At 38.2% G+C, this 11378-nt stretch overlaps 1 protein-coding gene across 2 annotated transcripts in view; it reads right to left on the bottom strand.

Moving 5' to 3' along the window:
* LOC118741483 (putative GPI-anchored protein pfl2) overlaps positions 1-11378 on the bottom strand; it is a 135050-nt gene that overhangs the window by 121877 nt on the left and 1795 nt on the right. Inside the window, exon 1 of one of the 2 annotated variants that reach the window (XM_036473479.1) lies at positions 3007-3240. The exons of the other annotated variant lie outside the window; for it this stretch is intronic. The gene's annotated coding sequence lies outside the window, so the exon portion shown is untranslated. Of the gene's footprint in view, positions 1-3006; positions 3241-11378 lie in introns of those variants that run through there. 2 annotated transcript variants of the gene reach the window in all.

Genomic DNA, 11378 nt, shown 5'->3' on the forward strand with positions numbered 1-11378 from the left:
GGCGCCATTATTATGACGCCATTTTCAGACCGTGCAAAATTTTTTTTGAAATTCGTCAGCCAGGTAATAAGTGACTGTTTTTCGCGCTACACTACTTATTCACTTGTTTCTACCATTCCATTGCTCTATTGTGTTACATCAAAGCTGGCGCACAGCAAATGTGCGATAAGCCTATATGTTTGTATATATGTATACATACATACATACATAAGTATTAAAATACAAATGCGGAAGGAAAAAACAAAAAAGGACAGTGAAATGAAAGCCAAGACGTCGGCTGTTACCACAATTTGAAATTGCACAATAAAAAAAGAAAGTGATCAGCAAAAACAGATGTCAACAAATACAAAATTTAACGAGCAACTGTTCCTCCGTCCGTCGTCGATTTGGTCGATCAGTGAAACTAGTTCGTTAACAACCAAGCAATTTTATGGGCCAGAATTTTACACTATGTTTTTTATCGTGTGTTTCTTGGGATACAGTCCTTCATTAAAGAAAAAAAGTTTGCTTATCAATGCAAATAAATGATGTATCATTCGTTCGTTCCGTTTATGAATGTAGCTTAAATATTTACAGAATTAACTAAATCGTTTTAGGGATGTCTTATTAAAAGCTAGCATTTAATAGTATTATTCTCTATTTAAATCCAACTAACTTATTACTCTCTGTTGTTACGCACCTGTAAAATTTACCTATTGTCGCTTACGATAAAATCGAAAAAATATTGGTTTTATTGCATTTGGCGTGGAAGAATAGGTTCATGTATATTCATGTATTCATGCTCCAGTTAACCCTAGACGTTTCCAGTAAAAATTTCCAACTTTCGGTCCAAGCGAACTGTCACTTTTCTTAGTGAACAGGTCCCTCTTTTTGTGTGGGTTCACAATGAGCCTTTTTTGAGCGATTTTCAAACTAAGCGGACCAACGCCAGCAAATCCTTTTTACATAAAATTTTTTTTTGAAATATTGCATGGGAGCGTATCATTTGAATGCCCAAGTTTATACCTACATATCTCTCAATAAATCACATATCATATGCAGAACAGTTGAGATGCACAATATCGATGATTTTCGATTGATTAAGGTGTTTTCGAGTTGAGTCATTAATCAATGCACGAAAAATTTAATTAGTTAATTCCAGATGAGTTTTTGAATCAGTTTAGGAATTTAAATAAGTATTTGGCACCCACACATTTTCGCCGAGGTTATCGGACCACTTCATCAGATGTTTTTTTTTCCGAGAAACTGTTTCGGTGCAGAAACACAGTCGGAGGTTGATCTTTGCCTACCGTTAGGAGGGCAGGCTGACAAGATTTGAGTCTAATGCAGCGTCTAATGCACATTTACGCGAATTCGAAGTTGTATGCTTTTGACAAAGAGCCGTGTTCCATTCGCTTATTCAGATCCATATCTAGCACGATCAATTCGCATTGAGAAGAAAGTATGCTAAAACAACCTACTATAAAAATTAAAAAAAAAAATTTAACTACAATTTTAATACAGAAACTTTAACTGTTTTAACCATAACAGAAAATTTGCTTGGGTAAAAAATGGGCCTTATCATGAGTTTCATTTTCCCCGAACCGGTTCACTTTTCACTTTTGGTTTCCATGTATTTATTATGCGCGGAATACAAATTTTCGGGTGAACTTTTTTCGCGCGAAACTCAGGATAAGGCAGAATAATTTGTCAGTGTTATCAATAAAAATTACTTAAAGTAATTATGAAACAAAACAAACAGAGTTGAGCACAAATTGTGCCAGATTCTTATCAGCATCACATCGATGTTGGATTAGCGGCGATCACTGAAATGCAGCTAGCCAGCAACGTATACGCGAAAATTCAATGCTGCCACTTTTTCTCATGAAACCATGTTCGAATCGTGGTATATTTTTCGGAGATGACAGGGTTGCTTTTAGCATTTAGTTCGTTAATGCAGAAATGGAGTTGCATTTAGGTGACGCATTTTGAATGGAAAAATGTGCATTTAGAGTAACCAGTAGTAGAGTAGTAGAGTAGAGAGCTAAATGTGCTTTTTCGCGTAAGCAAAAACAGCTCATAACGGATTAAAATAGCTGATGGAAATGTATAGGAATTTAATTTTTCTATATAATCTACTTCAACTTCAATCCACTTCTTACACATATCATAAAGGGAAAGGAACTTTGGCTCAAAACCTTTCAGCCTCCCCGTACATAGGAATGCACATATGTACATCATATTATATACTTACGTATTAAGTACCTGCCAGATATCCAAAAGCTTATACATCAAAAAAATTGGCACTATGAAATCGTGGGAAATCGACTGCCCTGCCACGTTTGTAGCGGCCTGGAAATGCCCAGATGTGCGTACATACATACAAGTACAAATGAATTTATCATGTGCATGAGATGATCGTTTCCGTCGTTTTCAATACAGTGGAATTTAGCGTCAGCAAGTTCATGGGGTTCCGGTTTTATCAACCTCCACGTTCAGCATGCCACCCCCCCCCCCCCCCAAACTTTGTTTGAACTCCTTTAAAACATAATCCTTAGTATAGTACGTTTGTACATATGTGTGTGTGTGTGTGCATATATGCACATATCGGCTAGGTATTTATATATTTACTGATGTCTAATGTACATATGCATATATGTATGTGTGTACATGTATCTATATATTTATTACATGCTACTCAAACTTCTACGGCAGGCACTGATTATAAGTATGAAGAACATTTCTATGTACATACATTCATTCGAAATTACAATTTAATATTATTATTACCTAATGCTCATAAAACGACTCTCAGAGCAAACGCTTGTCACACAAATAATCCACCTTATCAGATTACAATAATATGTATTGTGGTTTTGTTACTCTCTTCTGCTGATAATGCTACTATTAAAATAGTACATGCGTAGCTACATAGTTTTGTACATATGCGCCTAAGTATGTACATATGTCTACCCATCTGAATTTGTATGTATATATGCATATGTTTCTGATTTGTATAGTACTTACTTCCCTTTGGATGAGTTCTGAACTTGTTTATCTAAAAATATAAGTGCACTGTTTGTTTTCTTTTGTAGATTATTATTTTTTGCTTATGTAGTACATACATACATACGCGTGTATATGAACATACATATGTAGGTATATGTATAGCATGTGATTTATGTAGTTCTGCATTTACTGGATTTGATAGTTGTCCCTACTTGAAATCATTTTTAATTAAATTCCAAATGCATTTTTTCCAAAAATTTTAAATTTTTCACTTTAAATAAGCATTTTTCAACTTTATGTATTTTACATCCAAAGTTTTTTTTTTGTTTTTTTTTTTGTTCGCACAATTTAAATTGGATTTAGAACGTTTCGATTGAACAGGTCCAATTCCAAATGCTCTGACAACCAATGAACTTCAACCAACACAGTCTCAATCCACATAACTTCACTTAGTTTGAGCTATTGATTGACACGAATTGACATATTCTGCCCCCACACTTTGTTATGTATACATATGTACATACATATGTATGTATGTATGTATGTTGGCAAGAATATTATTTTTGCTTCACTTTTGACTCGTTTGCTTTGTCTCTTCGCGCGCTCCAGTTAGACATCGATCTCCACGCGAAAGCGTTGCAAAAACAACTGATTGGATTGTCAAAAACGGGCGGGAGAATCTCCCGTGCTCCCCATTGTCAAAATGATCCACCACCCTTCCCCCTTTCTCAAGGCTTTTTGCCAACCGCCAACATCAATGAACAGAATAATGTTCGAAAAAGTTGGCGCTCAGAGCGGAATAGGAGCGATATTTCCCCGGCAGTGTGGGCCCTCTTTTAAATATTCTCTTACTTACTCATACATATGTAGATACATACAACCATATATACATTAATATAAATAACTTAAGAGAAGTGTATTGTGAGAAGGCTGAGAGGTAGTGGTGATAGGTAGCTTATGAGCAGCGTTGCCATAAGTGAAGATTTATTTTAAAAATGAGGATTTGTTGGGCTATTTTTTTTTTATTAAAAATCTTCAAAAAACGATTTTTTGAAAAGCAAAATTTTACACTGAAAATATCTTTAAAATGAAGATTTTTGTGCATGATTTAAAATTTTTAAAGTTTAATATAAAATTGTTGACTTTTCTATGCTATCCTTGTTATATAATGGTAACCAGCAAATGAAGAAATACCCTCCACTATTAGGTTCTTTCCCTAACAATCCGGACCGGATCCGGTAATTAGAGAATAAGCGAAAAGTTTGCTCTCAAAAATGGAACATAACCCAGAAGTACGGGAACGCAAACAAAACACATTTCGTGCCCAGAATTTGAGAAACAGTTGATTCGCGTTGTTTTTGTTTTTGTCACTTAAATGCAAACTCTTGGAAACTGAATTTTTGTTTCACAAATTTGATTTTAAGAATATAAAGATTGAAAATACATTCACTATTCCTTAAAAGCACCAAGTAAATGCAGGCCACATGTAAACACAAAAAAGCTGATAGGCACTTTGACGCTTTATCCATTTTTACCCGGAGAAAAAGTCCGGGCTATTTCGGGCAGGAAGAAGAAGACACTTGCGATTCAATAAGTTCCAATTTTCGCTCTCTATTACACATTTTGTTGAGTACGGGAATGATTTCTGGGCTATTTTGGGCCCCCGCGGGGCACCCGCGTTGCGTACGGGAAAGAACCTATAATTTGTCTTCTTCTCTCGCACAGTAAAACATAGTATATGTACTAGGGATGTTATTTTTTTTGCTTTTTGCGATAACGGGATATTCGGGATGTCATTATCACAATTTCGGGATCCCGGGATTTAGATATTCATTACTTTTCACCAACTTAAATCGAAAAAATTGCTTCTATATTGTTTAAGAAGCTCTCCATAACCATAAAATAAATAATAAGTATATGAGTAGTGAGAGTGAGTTTTTTCTCACAGTTACAGAATCCAGCCCCAGGTGAAGTAATAAAACAGCTTTCTCGTTTTATTTTCTGTCATTCGGATATCTTATGCAAAATTTTAATGGCAAATTTTCAATAAGATAGTGTCAAAATCAATATAAATAAATCCAGTGTTCAAACGCGGTAGACAAATTCATCAAAATTTCAAAATTTTTCCATAATTTTTAGAAAAATTCTAACTAAGCAGTTTGGTAATTAATGGGCTAGTGCAAGTTTCAACAGGCCAAAAATTCGCGTTTATTTTTGATAACTTTTTTGTAGACGGGGTTCTTCCATAAAAAATAAATGTCGAACATACTAACTTTGTATGGATGGAAGAAAATGCGTGACACTATGATACAAAAATATATCTAAAGTAATTTCAACAAACAGACTTTTGGCGCAATGGTGATACTGCGAAACGGAATTATTTTGCAGCAACGTACAGTTTTTTGTCCGAAAAAAGATACGAGCGTTACTCATACACCACGTGGTACGAGAAAATATTTGTACTTATGCACATATGTATGTACTTAAATACCCAACGGGACTAAAAGTTAGCTGCTCCCCAAAAGAGCAAGTAGGCAGCAGTTAACAAAGGTAAAGTGAAAAATAATTTTTATACCCGAGCGCACTTGCGCACAAGGGTATTAAAACTTTGTTCCCATAACGGTTATTTGTAACAGGCAAAACGAATCGAGATAGATATAGACAAATGTATACATAAATGATCAGAATGCAAAGATAAAACGATTAAGCGGTGACTGTGTCCGTCCGTCCGTCCGTCTGTGCACACGATAACTCGAGTAAAAATTGAAATATCTTAACGAAGCTTGGTATGTGCACTTCTTTCGGGCGTTGGACGGATGGTATTGAAAATGGGCAAAATCGGACAATAACCACGCCTTCCTCCCATATAACGGTACTTTTCAGTAATACGAAAACTGCGATATTTTAGTAACTACTACAGATTATTCACTCGAAATTGATATTTACAATAATTTTTAGACGAGAAATAAGAATATTGTAAATGTTTTTAAATGGGCGTAACAACGCCCACTTACGGTTACATGTCAATATATCTTGGTAACCGCTGCACCTATTTCTTCCAAACTTGGCACAGTTGCTGGCCTGGTACAACATACCAAATGGCCGAAAATTTTTAAAATCGGACAATAACGACGCCCACATCAAATATAACGGTAATTTAGAGAAATAAGAAATCTTCGATAAATCATTAAATATTGAAGCTAATTTATTCAAAATTGATGCTTGCAACAATTCTTTACCAATAAATATGTGTATGATACAATTTGGGAACATGGGCATGGCACCGCCCACTTATGATCACATATATGTATCTCGATAACCGTTCTACCAATTTGAACCAAACTCGGTATGGTTATTGTGCTTGCCACATAAAAGCAAAACGCTGAAAATTGTTGAAAACAGACTAAAATTACGGCTAGTTTTTATATAACGGAAAATTTTAGAAATGCTTGAAACTTCAATATTCGGAATTTACTCAAAATTGAAAGAAATCTGATGAGAAAATATGGTGATTTCCGAAATAGCTATCACTTCTACCATTTTTTCAACTTATGTTGCTTTTCCACAATAAGTTTTTCGTTAAAAACGGCCTCGAGCTCAATAAAAATTGTTGAATATAATTTTCTTATGATGAAATTTAATTTACATACCCAACGGGGCTAGAAATCCTAAATTTGTGCTATTGGAGCGCTCCATATTCAGCAGTAAGCGCTCCCTTCCTAATTTCACATTTCATTGTGAGCGTTTCTTTCTAATGACACTTCTTCTCTTCTTATTTGGCGCTGTTACCGCCTAAGCGATTTTGGTCGAGTTCAACAAAGCACACCAGTCGTATCTTTTCTGTGCCAACTGACGCCAGTGGGAAACGCCAAGTGAAGCCAAGTCCTTCGCAGTGGGGGCCTCCCTCCTCTTCCTCTGCTACCACCAGCGGGTTCCGAGTTGAATACTTTCAGAGCTGGAGCGTCGGTGTCCATTCGAACGACATGGCCAAGCCAGCGGAGCCGCTATATTTTAATTCGCTGCACTATGTCCATGTCGTTGTAAAGCTCATACAACTCATCGTTCCATCGTCTGCGGTACTAGACGTCGCCAACGCGTAAAGGCCCGTAAATCTTTCGCAAAATCTTTCGCTCGAATGCTCTAAGAGCCGCCTCATCGAATGTTGTCATTGTCCATGCTTCTGCGCCATATACCAGCACGGGCATGATGAGTGACTTATACGAGTGTGGTTTTCGTACGCCGAGAGAGGACTTTACTCCTGAATTGCCTACTCAGTCCAAAGTAGCACTTGTTGGCAAGAGGCGTTCTGCGTTGGATTTCTATGCTGACATTATTATCGGTGTTAATGCTGGTGGACGTGGGTGCCAAGCCACGAATGTGCTGACTATTTGTTTGATGACAGGAGATACTTCACTTCGTCTTGTCTTCGTTTACCACCAGACCCATTCGCTTTGCTTCCTTATCCAACTTGGAAAAGGCAGAACGGACTTCGCAGTTTTTGTTACCGATGATGTCGATATCATCGGCATAAGCCAGCAATTGCACGCTCTTGTTGTAAATTGTTCCTGAGTGGTTCAATTCTGCAGCTCTTATTATCTTCTCCAACATCAGATTAAAGAAGTCACATGAAACGGAGTCGCCCTGTCTGAAACCCCGTTTGGTGGCGAGCGGATAGGAGAGGTCTTTCCCAATTCTGGCGGAGCTGGTGGTATTGCTCATCGTCATTTTACACAGCCGTATGAGTTTTGAGGGGATGCCAAATTCAGACATAGCGCCGTATAGGCAACTCCTTTTAGTGCTGTCAAAGGCGGCTTTAAAGTCGACAAATAGGTGGTGAGTGTCGATCCTTTTCTCGCGGGTCTTTTCCAAGATTTGGCGTATTGTGAATACCTGGTCTATGGTGGATTTTCCAGGTCTAAAGCCACACTGATAAGGCCCAATCAGTTCATTGACGGTGGGCTTCAGTGTTTCACACAGTACGCTCGATAAGACCTTGTAACCTATGCCTAGAAGGCTGATCCCGCGGTAGTTGGCGCGAATGGCGGGGTCACCTTTCTTGTGGATTGGGCAGAGCACACTTAAATTCCAGTCGTCGGGCATGCGTTCATCTGACCATATTCTGCATAAGAGTTGATTCATGCACCTTATCAACTCATTGCCACCTTGCACCTTATCAACTCCTTGCCACCGTACTTGAATAGCTTAGCTGGCAGCAGTGTTGCCACTTTGGTAAATTGTTACCAAAATTGGTAGAAACAATTTGGGTTGGTAAAAAGGTAAATTTTTTTTAATTCTGGTAGATTTTTGTGTAATTATTTTTTTGAAAAATAAATAAAACTTTCGTTCTCGCTGTATTTTTAGTAGTTATCATTATATTAAAAATTTCTTTCCAAAAGTGTAGTGTACGTTATTGAATTAATTTTCGAGCGCTTTAAATATTTTCAATGATTATTTAAATAAAAAGCAAAAATTTACAGATATATATGTGTTTGTTCGCAAAAAAAATTTAAATCAACGCAATTGTTAAATGAAAAAAAAACCAAGACAGGCGGCAAGAAAAAAAAAAAAAAATCAACGGGAATTTTTAGCTGCACGTGCCTTAAATTGTTATAAAAATTCAGAGTAAAAAGTTCGAAATTTAGACGAACATTTTTTGAATTTTTCTAAATGTTGTATTTACACAAAATAAAATACCAAAAAAGTTTTACTTGAAGAACATTCTGAATTAAAAATAATCTGTCACTGTATTGTCTACCTTTAGTTCCATGACTTTCGTTTTCGTTGAAGGTATAATAAGTTAAACTAAAAGTTCCTTAAAAACAATTTTAATTTTTATTGAAATAACTAAAAAAATTATAAAACTATAATTTTTATTAAAATAAGTAAAAAAAACGTTATTCGTAGATATTTTCTAGATTTGGTAGATTTTTTCCAAGCGGAAGGTAAGTATTTTTTTTCGTCAGTGGCAACCCTGGCTGGCAGGCTGTCAACTCCAGCAGCTTTGTTGTTTTTCAGCCGAGTTATTGCTATTCGTACCGCGTCATAGTCAGGCGGAGGAACATCGACTCCGTCATCATCGACTGGGGGCTCGGGTTCTTCTTTTCCACAACTTTCCGCGCTGCTACCATTCAGTAGGGTGGAAAAGAGTTCCCTCCATAATTTAAGTACGTTCTGAACGTCGGTAACTAGGTCGCCATTGTTGTTCGTATAGGAGTATGCCGTGGTCTTGTAACCTTCCGTAAGTCGCCTAACTCCCTGGTAAAATTTTCGGGCATTCTTCCTGTCGGCCAGCATTTCAAGCTCTTCGCACTCACATATCTCGGCCTCTATCTTCTTATTGCGGCAAATACGTCTCGTTTCCCTCTTTAGATCCCTATAGCGGTGCCACATAGCGCGCGTTGCGCCCGATCGCAGCGTGGCTCTGTAGGCGGCATCTTTTTTCTCTGCAGCTTCTAGACACTCCTCATCATACCAGTTGTTCTTCCGGGCTCGCTGAAACCCAACTACTTCTTCGGCGGTGGTACTTAATGAGCGGGAAATGTGGTTCCACTGCTCGCATATGTCGGTTTGTTGAAGAGTGCTCTCTAACAGCAGGTGTGAGAGTCGAGTAACGAATGCATTGGCTGTCTGTTTTGTTTTGTTTGCAGCTTTTCGACGTTAAGATTTCCTTGCATATTTCGGCTGCAGCAAGATAGTGGTCCGAGTCGATGTTTGGGGCTCGGAGTGTGCGTACGTCCAAAACACTGGAAGCATGCCTTACGTCTATCACAACATGATCGATTTGGTTCGATCCGGAGATAGCCACGGAGATACCATGTTTCGGGCCCCGGCGAAGTCAATCAGCCTCAGTCCGTTGTCGGACGTTTCGTTGTGGAGGCAGAATTTTCCGACGGTGGTTCCAAAGACGCCTTCTTTGCCCACCCTGGCATTGAAGTCGCTAAAAACGATTTTGATATAGTGGCGGGGGCAGCGCTCGTAAGTGCGCTCCAAGCGCCCATAGAAGAGATCCTTGGATACATCATCCTTCTCTTCCTTCGGGGCATATGCGCGCAGATGAACGAGATGTTGAAAAATCTCGCTTTGATGCGCATTATGGCTAGAGGCTCGCCCACCGAAGTGAACGACAGTACTCGACGACGGAATCTCTCTCCCACCACAAATCCAACACAGTGCGCTCCTTTACATCGCAGCTGTGGCATTGCTTGCGTTGCCCCGTCCAACGTCATCCGAGGCATTGCTTCGCTTCTTCACTGGAAAGGGTTTTTACGTGGCAGGTCCCACACCCAGCGCTCAACCTATTGCTGGGACGGTTTCGCAACCAAATAAACGTTTTGTTAGCGGGCCGCTTGCTCCAAGACATACACCCGCTTGCAGCCGCACCTGATGGTGAATAGACGCTACAGACTTCAGTGAGCCCAAGGCTAAACTAAAGTGAACTAAAAAATCCAACTCTAGTATCAAGGTACATTAAGGATCAGTTAAGATTGAAGTTAATTTAGGCGGTGCCCGCGAAGCATGGCAATGGTTAAATTTCGATTTCATCCGACTTTACTTGTTCATATTAAATGTGTGTACATGTTTCACATTTTTGCTGTTAGCGTAGGCGACATATTGGAAAACAATGCTTAATCTTATCTTGCCGTTAACCTGTGACATGTTTTTGAAGTTGATGTTTGATTTCTATTTGTCAGACCAGACTGTCGATTTTACTGCTTCTAGAGTGCATTAAAGGGGGCCGATTCGCTTCGATTGTCCGTGTTGAGAATTTGATTTCTCTATTCCATTGTTTTAGTACAAATTCACATAAAAGGTGTAAACACATGAATTTGAATACATACATACACACATACAAATGTAATCGCAAACGATTCTACGCGATGGCCTTCGACGCCCATAACGAAAATATTTGTATTTAAATTTTTCGCTACCCCAACTTTTTTGGTGTTTAGTAACCCAGTGGGAAAATGGGAATGCATTACCTTTTTCTACCAAGAAAAGATTAACAACTACGGTAGAACGAAAAGATGCATATCAATGTAAGCAAGCGGTTGTTGTTTAGTTTTAAAGTCACAAACAAAACAAAAAAGTTCGAAAACTAGCTCAAGTATGTTTTTTCCCCGTTATCTCAACAGCTGCTGTAGCCGAATGGATGCGTGTTCGACTGACGTGTTGTTGGTCTCGGATGGTTATAGATTCTATTGACTTTCGAATGGCATTGCTGTGGAGAAACTCTTGCATATTTTCGTGCGTAGGTTATAGGGGTTATCCATTACTTTTTGCCTTCCCAGACTTCCCACTGGGAATTTTTAAAGTTTTGCTAGTCTTAGTGCTGTTTTCTCTTGAAGGTTTTAAAATTTATCTGTCCTTCAAACATATTTTTTCAGGACAAA

The sequence above is a fragment of the Rhagoletis pomonella genome, unplaced genomic scaffold (genome assembly GCF_013731165.1).
Source record: "Rhagoletis pomonella isolate Grant_MI unplaced genomic scaffold, Rhpom_1.0 Rhpom_scaffold_00006, whole genome shotgun sequence".
In the NCBI taxonomy this organism is placed as follows: Eukaryota; Metazoa; Arthropoda; class Insecta; order Diptera; family Tephritidae; genus Rhagoletis; species Rhagoletis pomonella.